This window comes from Calonectris borealis, chromosome 21 (assembly GCF_964195595.1).
Source record: "Calonectris borealis chromosome 21, bCalBor7.hap1.2, whole genome shotgun sequence".
Taxonomy (NCBI): domain Eukaryota; kingdom Metazoa; phylum Chordata; class Aves; order Procellariiformes; family Procellariidae; genus Calonectris; species Calonectris borealis.
The window spans coordinates 11,413,173-11,427,140 of record NC_134332.1 but is presented as its reverse complement, the minus strand read 5'-3'; the positions used below and the strand labels follow the sequence as shown (position 1 = coordinate 11,427,140).

Below are 13,968 nucleotides of genomic sequence, written 5' to 3'. Positions count from 1 at the left end.
CAGTGCCCGGGAGGTGCAGTGTTTAGAGACAGAACTGTTTTCAAGGCATTGTTGGATGATTTTACTGCTTACTTACTGCATGGCTCACATGGGACTCTTGGTTCAATAAAAACCAGACAAACTACAGACACTAGTACGTATTTTCCTCTACTAAATCCTCTAATCCTAGTTCAGTCCAGAGTACTCAGAGAAATTCGGCCTCTCTCCATGCCAGTACATATTTCTCCTTCCCCCTCCTCAGCCCTGGCATCTCTCTGGGGAAGGCAGATCTGTCCCCGCAGCAAGCCCAGCGCTCCCTGAGCCCACGCGCGCCATTCCGGGCAGGGATTTACCACCAGGGACTGCGAAACCGCAGGGCTGCGCTGGCACCCGCCGCAGCAGGTCCCTTTCTCCTCCTCCCGTCTGCCCCAGGAACGAGGCCGAGTGACGGCTGAGCCCCGGGGTCTTTGGAAAGACCTACTGCAGGTGCAGAGCCCTCCACAGAGCCGCTTGCTCCAGCTCTGCCAGCTGCCTCTGCTGCCCGGCTGGGATTACCCAGTACCGCCACGCGGGGGGAGCACAGGGAGCCTGGGGGCTCTGGGACACGCGTGGTTCCTCCAGCCAGGGCCAGGCACCCTCTCCCCATATGGCCACATTCGCTTCCTTCCCGAGTCCCTGGCCAGGGAGACCAGGGCGGCAGCTGGCTGCCTTGCCCGCCTGGGGAGGGACCGTGTGTCCGCAGAGGACCCCTGATGACCCTACCCTCTGCTGACCCTACGTTAGCATAGTGTTAGTCCTATGTTTCCTCCTCTAATGGCTCTTGTAGGCTGCACCACTCTCCCAACGCAGCTCAATGCACCAGGTCCCCCAGGAGGTCTGAGTGCTGGAACAAGAGACTGAATCGCCTGAGCAACATAAACAGCTACTGCCGCAGCCATAACAAGGTCCTCCAGCGCCTGCAGACTGAGGCCACAGGCTCACGAGCGACAGCCAGGGCGAGGCAGACAGTCAGAGACCTCTGCCAGCAAGCCCTACCGTGAAAAAAAACCCACATACCCTGGTTTTCCTGAGTCGCTGAGAAGTTTCTAGTAGGTTTTCAGGGAATTTTGAACCAGTGACGAGTAAAGAACTTGGATCCTTTCTTTATAAGGTCTCTGGATCTCTAATTTGAGGATTGTCTGACGACTATGGATGGGGACTGTTGAATGTGCAAATGGAAGTTTCCTCCTTGGCGTGGGCAGCTGTCCCTGAGCGGGAGCAGTGCTCACTGACCCTGAATACAAGTTATTTTGCAGATCTCCTGCTCCCTTCCTTCTCCCCTTCCCTGTCCCTCTGCATATCAGGTGTCAGTTTTTAGTTTTGGAGCTTTTGCTTCAGTAAAGCTTCTCCCAGTCACACCTGTGAACATCCTCTTGCTATGGAAGATATTGTGCATTTCACCCACAAATGAAAGATTGTGAAGTCTCACAGATGTGCCATCTCTAAGCTGTAGTTAAAATCTACATTTATCTGTAATTTACTTTATAAAACACATTAATAAAAATAATTAAAGCCACATAGCCAGAGCATCCACCAGCCAAAGAGACATCATTAACATTCCCTGCACCTGAATAACAAGCAAGGAAAAACAACACGGGGATTTAGAGTTCAACTTGCAAAAGATAACACCATGCATTAGAAGCGAATGAGCCTCCCAATGGGAGCAGCACTAGAGAATGGAAAGAAAATAAAGTAGGGCAGTGTGCCAAATTCAGGAGGTTTTAAAAAAATAAGCAGAAAAGCCATCACAAAAGAATCCCCGTTTCAGCCCAGCATGGGAGGAAGTATGAACTGAAACCCAACGAGGATTTCCATGTTACTGTCTTAATTTGTAAAGGCTTTGAAAAATAACACAATGCTGAGCTGGTCTTTCTTTTTTGGGAAGAGGGGAGAGGGTCAAAGGGAACTGTATTGGTTATCAAATAATGACAGAAAAAGCTATTCTCTCTGGCTCTCCTAAACTCCCAAGTGACTTGAAGGGACACAAAACACATCCAAAGAAACCCTTGCACAGGAAGGCAAAGCAAAGCCTGCACCTTTCTCCAGCGTGCTGCTCTTGTGTCGCTGTTCCCTGCCTCCGTGCTGTGCACTGACACACAGCAGCTGTCCCCCAGAGGGACGGGAACTGCACCTTGAAATGGAGACTGATGCTTTTCCTCGCACAGGAAGACAAGCTTTGGCGACTATAAAGCATATGGCAATAATGGCAGGATCAGACCTTGTGCATTCAGCGACAGTTCTGGACACACACCACCACGAAGGGCTCATACCTTATAATTACTGGTCCAAGCTGGAGGGAGTTTATGCTAATAACACCCACAGGTACTGGACACAGAGCTTTTTTGTCCATATTGTTGGGCGATGCCACATTCGTATCTAACTTTTCCTTTGCCTCCTGTTTTCAAATCTGTTCAGGATTTTTGATTTTTCCCATTCTTATTCTGACAATTTTAATTGTATAAACCCAGCTTTCCACCTTTTGTTGCTCAACGGATATAGGAGAAGGCGAAATGCAGGTAGAGCACCACAAAAGCAAAAGGCAGGTGAGCTTTGAAGGAAAAGGGATCTAGGAAAGGGACAAAAAGGAGCATAGAAATGGAGGGTTGATCTCTGTTGTACTCACAGCATGTAGCAAGCCAAGCAACAGCTACTGTACCTTAACTAGGCAACCAGTAGAAAATCAAACCTTCCCTGTGATCAATAGGATAACGGTGAGAGTTTGATTAGCCTTGGAAAAATTACAATAAGGAGAGAACTTTTTCTCTCCATGGGCTGGGTGATTTCCCTGTGAAAGTTTTTACAAGAATGAAGCTGCATATAATGCGTCTTGTTAACCCAAATTACATGCACTCGAATTCCCTCTCTTTCCCCAAAGAAATCAGAGAAGAAATCAGGCGTGAAATGGCATGTGGGTGGGGCTGAGCAGAGCAAGCACTACACTTGTAATTAAATGAGACTCGCTGAGCCCCCACTTCTCAGAGCCTTTCAGTTTTTCTGCTGGGCTCCGCTCACTACCCAGAAACATGGGGATATACTACTTGTATACAGATTTTACGCGCTCTGTGCAAGAGAAAGCATGCTGCAGGCAAGGGGGGTGCCTATTGCCTTTCTCTAGGTCAGGAAATCCTCAGACCTCAACTTCATGCTGCAGCCCTAGAGCAGAGTTGCCTGCTAAAAATGTGTCTTCTACTAATTTGTCAAGTCCACTTTTTAATATCTCCAACCGAAGGGCTTCTATCCTATTCACTAGAGACAACTAGACAGTGTGGTGCATTGCAATTTAATTTTCTAACCATAGTTTCTGCTACCAGAAAATGTCACGAACTTCTTCACCAGGCACGCTGGGAGCCCTTTCTGTCCTGTCCTCTCTGAGCATGAGCCCACACTCTGTTGTGCTGCTCCGTTTGCCCCAACTGGGTGAAATTCCCTGAGCTGGTCACTGTTAGTGGGACAGCACATGTGACACTGCTTTACAGCATGTCATGTTTGCTAACTACGTTTCATTGGTCAGGAGGCTTGAGAGTCTTTTGAGCCTTTACGTGGCTTAATATTGTGGTGAGTTTACAGTCTGCTCCTGTAAAGTTTTGCAGGAGACCTTGCAAGCTATGGCAGAGCACACAGAGGTGTTGCTGAGGCCATCGCTGTGGCGGGGCAGAGTGCCTCCCAGAAGCCTCTCTATTGCCTTGACACATTCAGCACTTCCCTTCGTGTTTTTTATTCTCCCAGCCGTGTGCAACGAGGCTCCAAAAGCAACTGTGATTTGGAGAAAGGCAAATTCTAGCCTAGCTGTTTGTAGAGAAATAGAGGCATTTTCAACTCCAGGAGGTTCCCTGCAAAGCAGAGAGGGACTTGCGCACTGTTCTTTAGTCCTGGGTGAAGGAGTGATGACCCTTTCCTAATCTTTCTGCTCTGAAACTCTTCCTCTTCTGCAAAGCATGTCCGCTGTATGGGCCAATCTCTCCTGATTAACTTTCAGCCTCCAGACACCCTGTCCCAGCCAGGTCTGCTGCCTTTCGGCTGGGTGAGTGGGGGCTCACAGCACCAGCCCCAGGAGCCCAGCCCAGGGACCCGCTGCAGTCCCCGGCTCTGGGGTCGGGGTGAAGGAAAGCCAGACTGGCCTCGTGTCCTGGGAACAGAGTGTCAAGGAACGGGCTCTCCTCTAAATAGCAGCTGGCTGCTTCTTTGCTATCGGTATGTGTTTCACAAGTTACATTTCTAGAACGTTCCAATTTCTGCTGGTCTGTAATGAGGGGCAAAACCGGAGGATGCAATAGTACAGAAGAGGGGCAGCCAGTACCTGGAGAAGTCCAAGAGACTCAAACCCCTTTGGGGACAAGGGATGGAGGTAAGAGGCCGTACCAGCGATGCCATGCTACTCCCGTGCCCACAGGCTCTTTGGGGATTGTGCACCGGGCACTGGAGTGCTCAGGAGGAACTTGTGTGAGTTTGTTGTCAGATCTTGCTTCATAGCTGAAGACACGCCATGCCGACCCAGCCCAGTCCCCAGGCCAAGCCCAGGAAAGGCACCCATTTGACACTGCGTTGGTGCGCTTGTCTGAAATGCCTGATTTGATGCAGTTTATTATAGCTGGAACAGCAATCTTGTGCACTTGAGAACTGTAATTCCCAATCCTTGGCATAAAATCCATAGGAATGGTGTCCCTGTTTCCCAGACAGCCCAGAAAATGGTGTATTAGGTTGCTACTATTATTAACAACAGTAATAGAAGTACTAATAATGTAAATACTAATAATTTGCGTGGTAGTGGTGCCAAGAGTCTCTGTCTCACAGTGGGGTCCAGTTGTGCCAGGTGCCAAAGCACATACAATACCCAGAAGACTTTACAATCCAGAGACACTCAACGAAGTGTAGGTGAAAGGAGCACTTCAGCCCCACTTTACAGCTGAAGCCTGGGCTGCTAGTGGAATTTCATGGCACAATGGATGTTTGGTTATGAAAAAAAGATGTTGTGACTCTTCCCCTAACTTCTGCTTTGCTGTAGGTGTAGAGATCTGCCATTGCTTCCAGGCTTGCGCTCCTCCGGCTCTCTGGCCCCGGTTGTCCTTGAAGCCCACTGTCTCCTTCTCAGCTTGTGTCTCTCTCTCTTTTCTGCTGCTGGTGTGTTGGCACCCTGCCTGCTGGGGCTTCTCGCTTCTCAGGCCTCCCCTTAGTTTCTGGCTTTGTTTTTGTCAGTGAAGCGTACGGTACGGTGCCAGTGGTCCTGGTGATGCAAGGGAAGGCTGCGATTGCAATAATAAGCCAAGTAAGAAAGCCCCAGGGGGAGCAACCTGGGACAATATGCTCATGGTGCTGCCTCCCTCCAGGGAGCAGAGGCAAGGAAAAGAAACAAAGGAGTCTAAGTGAAGAGAGGCAAGCAGGTGGCACTGGGGAGGCGGCAGGTGGAAGCAAGACAGCAGCATACAAAAGATGAAAAGAGGAACGTAAGGAGAATATGAAGCCGAAAGAGATGCTCAATCTGGGAGAAGGGAATGCCGAAGAAGGAGCCACGTTTTAGGCCTGTGCAACAATAGCTTGTGAGGAGGTCTGCTTAACAGAGGACCAGCTCTCCTCCTTGACTGACAGCTGCTAAATGTGTCAGTAGCTCCAAAGGAGATGTTTTCAGTGCATGCACCTCAGGCTGCCTCTGCTGATCCACTGCCTCAGGTCAGGTATATTTTATACACTATGAAATAGCAGCATCTTCAACAGTTCCTGAGAATCTCCCCTCCTCTGCAGTCATCAAAATGCACTCCTCATTCACGGTCTCCTTCCAACACTGGGAATAGCTCAACCCTTAGCAACAGGTGATGACAGGGCATGACATGTTATATCAGTGTTTCAGTCTCTAGAAGATGAAGATTACATTTCTCCCACTTTTGCATTAATGTCCTGTGAGATGCACAGGGCTCAGCTTGCAAGCAAAATATCATGTTTCCTACACACAGATGTACGGCTGAGCTCTGCAAAAACACAACTGACATATTGGTAATGCTTTTATCTTTTTTTTTTTTAATTCAGAAAACCTTTACTTGGGACCAACTTAATGTAATGCTTTAACAATCCAGGTGCCACGTCAAACACATAAAATTAAACTTATTTTTCATTAGTGTCCCCTCATAAACAGCAGAGATGGCCTTGTGGAAAACACAGGCCAAGCTGCATTTTTTTAAAAGATATTGTGTGCAACTGAGTTTACAACAGGCTGGAATCTGGAACTGACGGTCCTGTCTGCTTTAGTTTGTTGAGGAAACTATCGAGGCTTTTTGGATATGCCTGCACCACACAGTGCAAGATGACATGGGGATTACCCAGCCGGCTCCACCTGCCTCTGCACAAAGCTGAGCCCTGCCTGGCTGCTCAGGCAGTGGGCTGTGGGCTGCTAGGTCAGCGATCACCTGGTAATGCACTTTGGCTACTCAACAAAGCTGATCAGGGAGTCACCTAATAAAAACCCTGGAATTATGTGTTGGAGACCCGTGCCTTTAGTCTTGATCTGTGTCCAAGAGCAGTGAGGAAAATAAAGCAGAGGGGCTCTGATGTTATTTAGGTATTTACTTCTTGTTCTTACTATATCCAAATGTTCTCGGAAACTGTTATGAAATCTGATCATCGGCTTGCTTCCAGGTACTGTGCCTCTGCGGAAAGGAGGACTGGTAGCCCAAAACTGGAGCTCTGGGGAAGGCTATGCTTCAGCAGGGGGAGAATCTGGAGATTTAGTGTTAATCCAAAGAAATTGCTGCAGCTGGGCCACATTAGTCCATTTTTGCAAATTAATAGAAATGTGGGGACGGACAGGTTTGGCACGTGGGACCCAAATGGGGCAGTTTTGTGTGCGTCCAACCAAGGGAGCTTTCCCAGAGATGTGACAGCTACATACACACACGCTGCATTCCCGAGCATCACAGATCACGTACCTTGTAACTGGAAGTCTTTCAACCTCCCTTATGAATCCTGTTAACTGGTTCATTAACAATGATCAGCTATGCAAACGGCAAAGGAAGTAACCAGTTATTAACAGAGGACTCTTTTATTGTTTCTAAAAATACGCCTGTGCAGCTAGGTGTTTTCTTGTTCTCTGTGCACACATTAAAGAGAAACTGCAGAGCAATAAACGTTAGTATTTAAAAACACCCAACTTAAGAAGGGCACATTCACTATAACTTTCCTCTTTATGGAGGAATAACAAAGGATCCCTAAGCTTCTATGGTTCTACAGAGACTATAAAACGATTGTGAGTTTAACTGAATCTTTCCTGGTTTTGAAGGTATAAGATTAGTGTATATCAAGGGAATATGCTTTGTTAATGCTTGAGGTTCAGTCCAGCGGCATTTCTCCTGCATTTTATGGCATCTGTTTTTGTCACTTTCAACAGTTAGGTAACACACCAAGATAAGAAACACAGCCAAAATTAAACTCTGTAAAATGAGAGATTGGGCTTACAGTTTCCTGTTACAAGCTTTGTAGGACTAGAAACTCGGGCAGCCAGGAACGTGCGGCGCTACTGCAGTAAGTGACATCTTTCCTTGTTAATTATTCATACATAACAACGATCTACTGCTAAGTAAATACATTTAATGAAGAGAGCCAGCTTACAGTACTAAAGAGCAGTTCTGGGTAGAAAGGCAGTATGTGTAATAGGCTGGGTTCATCTCCTTCAAATTTCTGACAGAAAGCTTGGAAGCGTGAAAGAAAACACTAGCCCTCCGACATCCTCCTGCCATTTTTTACCTTCTATTAACAACACGGGCTGGGATGCTGAGCAGGTGGTAAGTATTGAATGTTTAAGTATTGTTACACACAGTATAGATTGTTTTCTCCCTGACCTGTGCAGCATGAATCTGAAATCGTTCCTCAAACCAAAGCCTGACAAAGGGATGGCGTCACCTCTAACACGATAACTTCTCCTTATCCCGGCAATCCTGTGCTCCTGACCTCTGGGCCTGGTGCTCTTCCCAAGCACTCTTACAGTGACTTTTATACAGAAATGTATCTTTACCTTCTTTCAGTTGTAAAGCTCCTGGGACTTTTACTGTCTCTCAGGGAATGAGAAAGGATAGACTTCTCATGCTCTCAGCCTTGCCTGTTTTGACTATGTTTAGTTTTCCACATCCCTGCTTCACAGGCCCGTGCTTTCTCATCTGCAGTTACCAAATAAAATGATCTAGTGCCTCCTTCCTGGAAAAGGAAGATTTCCTTCAGTACCATCCAGTATAAATTCCTCTGAGTTTGTTGCATGTGATAGATTTGTGCATTCTCGCATATCTTGCAAATCCCTAAATGGACATGCAATAGTTTCTGCTTTCCGTTTTCCAAAATAAAGTAAATCAGGGTCTCCTGTCTTCAGCACAGCTTGGTCAAGCAGCAATTAGGACTCAGAAGGTGAGACTAAAGGTACACACACATGGTCACATTCATCTGCTGCCATTTCATTTTCTCATGGCTTCCCATGTGAAATGCAATGACTTCTACTTTGCAATTACACACATTTTGCTCTAGTTAGGCACTGTTCACTCAACAACTTCAAAGCATTTTTGCAAAATAAAATTAAGTAACCTCTGGACAGCCTCCCTGTGCCGGCTACAGAGAAAACTAGTGTCTGTGGTGGAAACAGGAGGCAGGAGTCCTGCCTTGGTCTCTGCTCCAGCCAACAGACAGGAAAAGAAAGAACAGAAATATCTGGAGTCTGCTAGAAACACGTTCTTCCTTTTAACACCTCCAATCACCTCCAATATAATTGTGGAATTAAAATGGATTGTATTTTTATGCAGATAAATGTAAAATGTAAAAGCAGCCTAGCTTTTGGTCTTTTCTAAGACACCTGATAACAACAGTATCTGCATGTAAGTGGCAGCAACACACCTTACACTCCAAACGCGGATCCCCAGGAACGGGAGCTGTTTTGTGGGGAGAAAGTAGTTCTCCAAATAGCTGCCAATGTCTTTTCTGAGACTCCTCTTTTGTGCTGGAATAGCCAGAAAGGACTCTGGAGAATCCTGTCAGTGCCAGTGGGTGTTGGTGTGCACAAGCTGTAACCTCTGGGACAAAACAGAAAGACGGAAAAAGAGAGTAGGAACACAAAACATGGCTAGGAACTGCCTGCGCTTGGGGAGCCAAAGAGTAAAGAATCACAGAGAAGAGTATTGTATAGCTTTTATATTAATCTAAAATGGATTCCTATATTCTGTAGGCACAATAGGAGTAGAACTGGAAAAGACATAAAGATAAATGAAGGCCAAAAATGGTCTTCATTACATTAAAAAAAGCTTTCAGAGTGTGTGTGGTTAGGCTTGTTTCTGTAACACAAATGACACTGTCTGCAGTGTAACTTCTGCTGTCATTTAGTATGTTGGGTGAAGTGTTAGGAGTCAATGCCAAGTGTTTATGAAATAGAGAAGGTCTGGGTCTGTGTTAATGAGGGTTGACTGAAAGAGATGGTAGGAACATCCATGATCGATTTCTTTAAGCATAATATCAGCTCCAAAAGGCATCAGCAGCTGGCCAGGGCAGCAGCCTGTTCCAAGAATTCTTTTACGAACCCTGCCCAGATGAAAGTGAGCACTGCAGACAGTGCTGGAGGGGAAGAGCCTCTTTTCAAAGAGCAGTGCAAGCTCATGGGTATGAAACATCTTATCTCCCGAGTCCATGGGCAGCTCACGCTTGTCTGACGGCTTCTCCAGAAACGGTCAGATCACACAGTAACAAAAATGGATATAAAAGCTTTTGAGCTACTTCTGAGGGATCTGTGCATGTGAACTAATAAAGGCAACTCTATGGTCAGCAGGGTTAAATCCACGAGACAACGGTCTGCAACTGCAGTAGAAAACGTTTGGAGACCTACAGTTTGAAAAAGCTGAAACTGCCTGTCTAGAATAATCACAAAAGCAATGATAAATAAAGTGTTCTTTTGCCTTAAAAAGTTTCATACAACCATTAACAAATTCTCAGAACCTCTGGGTGCAAGAGATGAGATGTCTTTGGGGACTTAGTGCGGGCAATGCCATGTGTTTACCCTCTTATCTGTCTGTGGGTGACAGACCTGGTCTTTCAGAAGTTGTTCTTCCCTACATTCACAGAATCCTTGCCCAGACTAGCTTGGCATCAGCTTCTTGTTCAATCACAGCCTGCAAAGCCATATTACAGAGTATCTCTTTTGTTAGTCTTCATTTCCAGAATAAGGACAGCTAAAAATGAGTGATCAAACACGTGGAAATGATGTGAGAAGGCAAATGAAATAGTTGGTGGAATAGCAGTTTCTGTAAGCTGGAGGCTGTAATCAGAAAAAACAATTGAAACCCGTCCACGCTGATCTCACATCTGCACTTCCCACGTGCCAGGGTTAAGCAGATGGACCACATCGCTGTATGTGATGTTAGGTAGGCAAAAACCTGGTTTGAACAATATTTGAAGGTGTGACATGCTACGGTGGGGCTACCAGAGCTGTTGGGTAGCTCCAGAGGCACAATGACTGCCTGGGCTAGAAGCATTCGGCCAAACAGGGTATACCACAGCTACCAGATTTATCTTGTAAATTCACGAAGAGCAGAGCTGATAAGAACATAAATATGCCTCTTGGACTCATTTCTTCCTTTAGTCGTTAAGGAGAGCCAGTAAGATCTGTCAGATATATACATGGATAGCCACTGGGAGAATTTGGTTATTTATCTCCGTGTAGGGAAGAAATTGTCTCTAGCTGTATAGTAAAGGTTTCAGCCAACACAAATAATATATGGATTAGAGCTCCTTAGCATTGTTACTCTTCATTGGGCCAATACACTCATGGAAATTCAAACTCCTTTCATAGGAACACTTTAAATTACCAAAGCATAAGTATCTTCTCACTGTTTTCAAATAGTAACTAAGGAACATTAAATTACACAGTAATTATTGTGCAGCGGATGGATAATGGCCTGGGTAGTTCTGTATCATTGCAAGAAAAATGTATGGCTATTTCTGTGTTTACAGTGCTGCAAATTAATTGTAATTTCCTAACACTAATTACCCAGTAATCTGTATGCACCTGGAAAAAGTCATTGCTGGTATTTATCAATTAAACCAGGTCACCATAGAATTGCATAACACTTTCCGAATATTTGTGACCCTCTTGTTTTAGCTGTTACTTTTTTTTTTCCATAGGTTCTGGGCTAAACTATGCAGTGGCTAGAATAGGTTTCTCTCTTTAAGGAAAAGCTTAATTATTTCTTTTTTTCTAGAGGTTGTTGCAAAAATTCAACTTTCTGTTAAGTGCTGTGTCGTGGTTTAACCCCAGCTGGCAACTAAGCCCCACGCAGCCGCTCGCTCACTCCCCCCAGTGGGATGGGGGAGAGAATCAGAAGGGTAAAAGTAAGAAAACTTGTGGGTTGAGATAAAGACAGTTTAATAGGTAAAGCAAAAGCCACACACGCAAGCAAAGCAAAACAAGGAATTCATTCACCACTTCCCATCGGCAGGCAGGCGTTCAGCCGTCTCCAGGAAAGCAGGGCTCCATCACGCGTAACGGCGACTTGGGAAGACAAACGCCATCACTCCGAACATCCCCCTTCCTTCTTCTGACCCAGCTTTATGTGCTGAGCATGAGGCCATATGGGCTGGGATATCCCTTGGTCAGTTGGGGTCAGCTGTCCCAGCCGTGTCCCCTCCCAACTCCTTGTGCCCCCCCAGCCTGCTCGCTGGTGGGGTGGGTGAGGAGCAGAAAAGGCCTTGACTGTGTGTAAGCACTGCTCAGCAATAACTAAAACATCCCTGTGTTATCAACACTGTTTTCAGCACAGATCCAAACCACAGCCCCATAGTAGCTACTCTGAAGAAAATTAACTCTATCCCAGTCAAAACCATCACAATTTTACAATCTAATAAATTGATATAAAGCCATGTAAACAAGCTGTGTAAATATATATGCAGAGCCATGCCTTTTACAGGGATTTTTTTTAGCAAAAGAAGAACTTCCACAGAAATCGTATTCTCAGGAAATAATTATAATTTGCACAGTGTTATGCATTAGCATGCTAAATGTTATTGCTAGGTCTGAATTTACTGTCAGTAGGTTGCATATTTTAAGCACTGTGCTTTGCTCAAAACAAAAACCCCAAAATATTTACTGACCTTTGTTGCTACAAAAATCCAGTTGTTAGGCCAGAAAGAACTGCTGACATTATATTAATCTGATCAGAAATCCTTTACATGCCCAGTATATCTTTTTATCTATCCTCCAGAAGTCCTTGGAAAAAAAAAATGGTCCAATGGATAAATGCCATTCATGGCCGTGATTCAGCACAACTCTATTTTTACCAGGCTGAATGCTGAGAACACATGTTTAATTAGTATAACAGGTTAGGGGGGAGAGTACAATTGTAGCAGAAATGGTAGTAATATAAATTTCTATGTTAGGCCTGTCAGTATTTGCTGCTTCAGCAGAAATAATTTTTGAGGCTGGGTTCTCTCTCCCTCAATATGGAAAACTTGCGTGCTGGAAGTAATTCATTTGGCTTGTCTGTTCACTGCTGCGTATGGCCAGAGCCGATTCCCGTGACAAAACCTGGACACAACTCTGTGACAGTGCGAGTCTTATCTTGACTGCATGTCATTCCACGTAAAGAGTGAAAGCTCCCTGTAAAACAGTCAAAAGCGCAACTAAATCCAGCTGAAGATTTAGGCTTTTCTATAACTGCCATTTCACATCTGATGCTTTTTTAACTACGGATAGTAATACATGATGACTGATGCAACTCAATACTTACTCCCGTTCATGGCACAAAGCCAAAGCTAGCTTCAGTAAAAGAACCTAAAAATGGCTCTGTAACACCCCCAATGCCAAAAGCCTAACTTTGTACATAGCTTACAAAATAAGAAATGTTAGCAAAATGAGACATGGGTATTGATTATAATTATAAATTATTACAATTAATTGCAATTATACATTATTACTTTCTCTGCCGTTCCCCAGAAGGTCAGCTTCCTGACCATTTTCAGGAAGGTTTACCACATCAAGCACATGGAGACTGTGAAGATGCCTTCCTAGCAGCAGAACGAGGGGATAAACACTTCATGAGCAGCATATTTACTTGTAAAAGGCATCACTGCTATTCGGTGCAGCCATCTTTCCCCACTGACTTTTCAGACAAATTACTGATAACTCACCTAATGTTATGACAGAGTCAAACTTGATTCTTCACTTTCCACATCATTTTAAGGATCCCAGCTAAAGCCTGCAATGAATTAAAGACTGTCTCTCCACTTACGGAAGTGAAAACAGGAGCGCTCAGAGTCCAGCTGCTTTGCTGCTCATCTTCATAACCACAGCAGCTTCCTGTGTGTCAAAAATATGCCCTCTTTATTCCCCTTTAAAGTGATTTGTCAGTCCTAAGATACCCTTAAAACACATTTTTATTCACTGTAGATCAAGAATCTAATACTTATTCCTTTCCTTCTCTTTAATTAGAATGAGAACAGACCACGATCCGTATAGCCCCTGCTGCCTACATGGGGAGTGACATATTGAACCAGAGACTCTGACCAGCCTTAAATGCAATGTATGGGAGGGTGCGAACGATGTTTGTGGTTTGCTATACTTAGTTTTTTAAGCAAAGATTCTGAAAACTCAGACAAAATTATTTGAAGTATGGGATTAAACAGAGTTCAAATCAACTCAGTCACAGGACAAGACAAAAAGGACTTGAAGGTCTGGAAAGGGAGATGTAATATTATAACCATGGAAAGCAGAAATGCAGATAATTGCATAATTGTATGCACCAAAACGTGGATGCACAAGCATTTCACACCCATCTAAGCCCTGGCTGCTAATGTGAATTGGACGTGTTGCACATATATTTCACCTGTAGCCTTTTCAAATGTGGGTCAAAGTGATCTCAGAAATCATTATTTTAGCTATGGATAAATTAATTGCTACCAGGAATGGTTTAAATCATTATTCAGAAAGGATAAATTCCTGCAGAG

The 13,968-nt window shown here is 44.9% G+C and overlaps 1 protein-coding gene across 1 annotated transcript in view; it reads right to left on the bottom strand.

Annotated features, from left to right (window-relative positions):
* Nucleotides 1-13,173, bottom strand: part of NEK6 (NIMA related kinase 6) — a 182,065-nt gene extending 168,892 nt beyond the window's left edge. The window contains exon 1 of the mRNA XM_075170860.1: nucleotides 13,153-13,173. The gene's annotated coding sequence lies outside the window, so the exon portion shown is untranslated. The remainder of the gene's footprint in view (nucleotides 1-13,152) is intronic.
* Nucleotides 13,174-13,968: the final 795 nt, after the last annotated feature.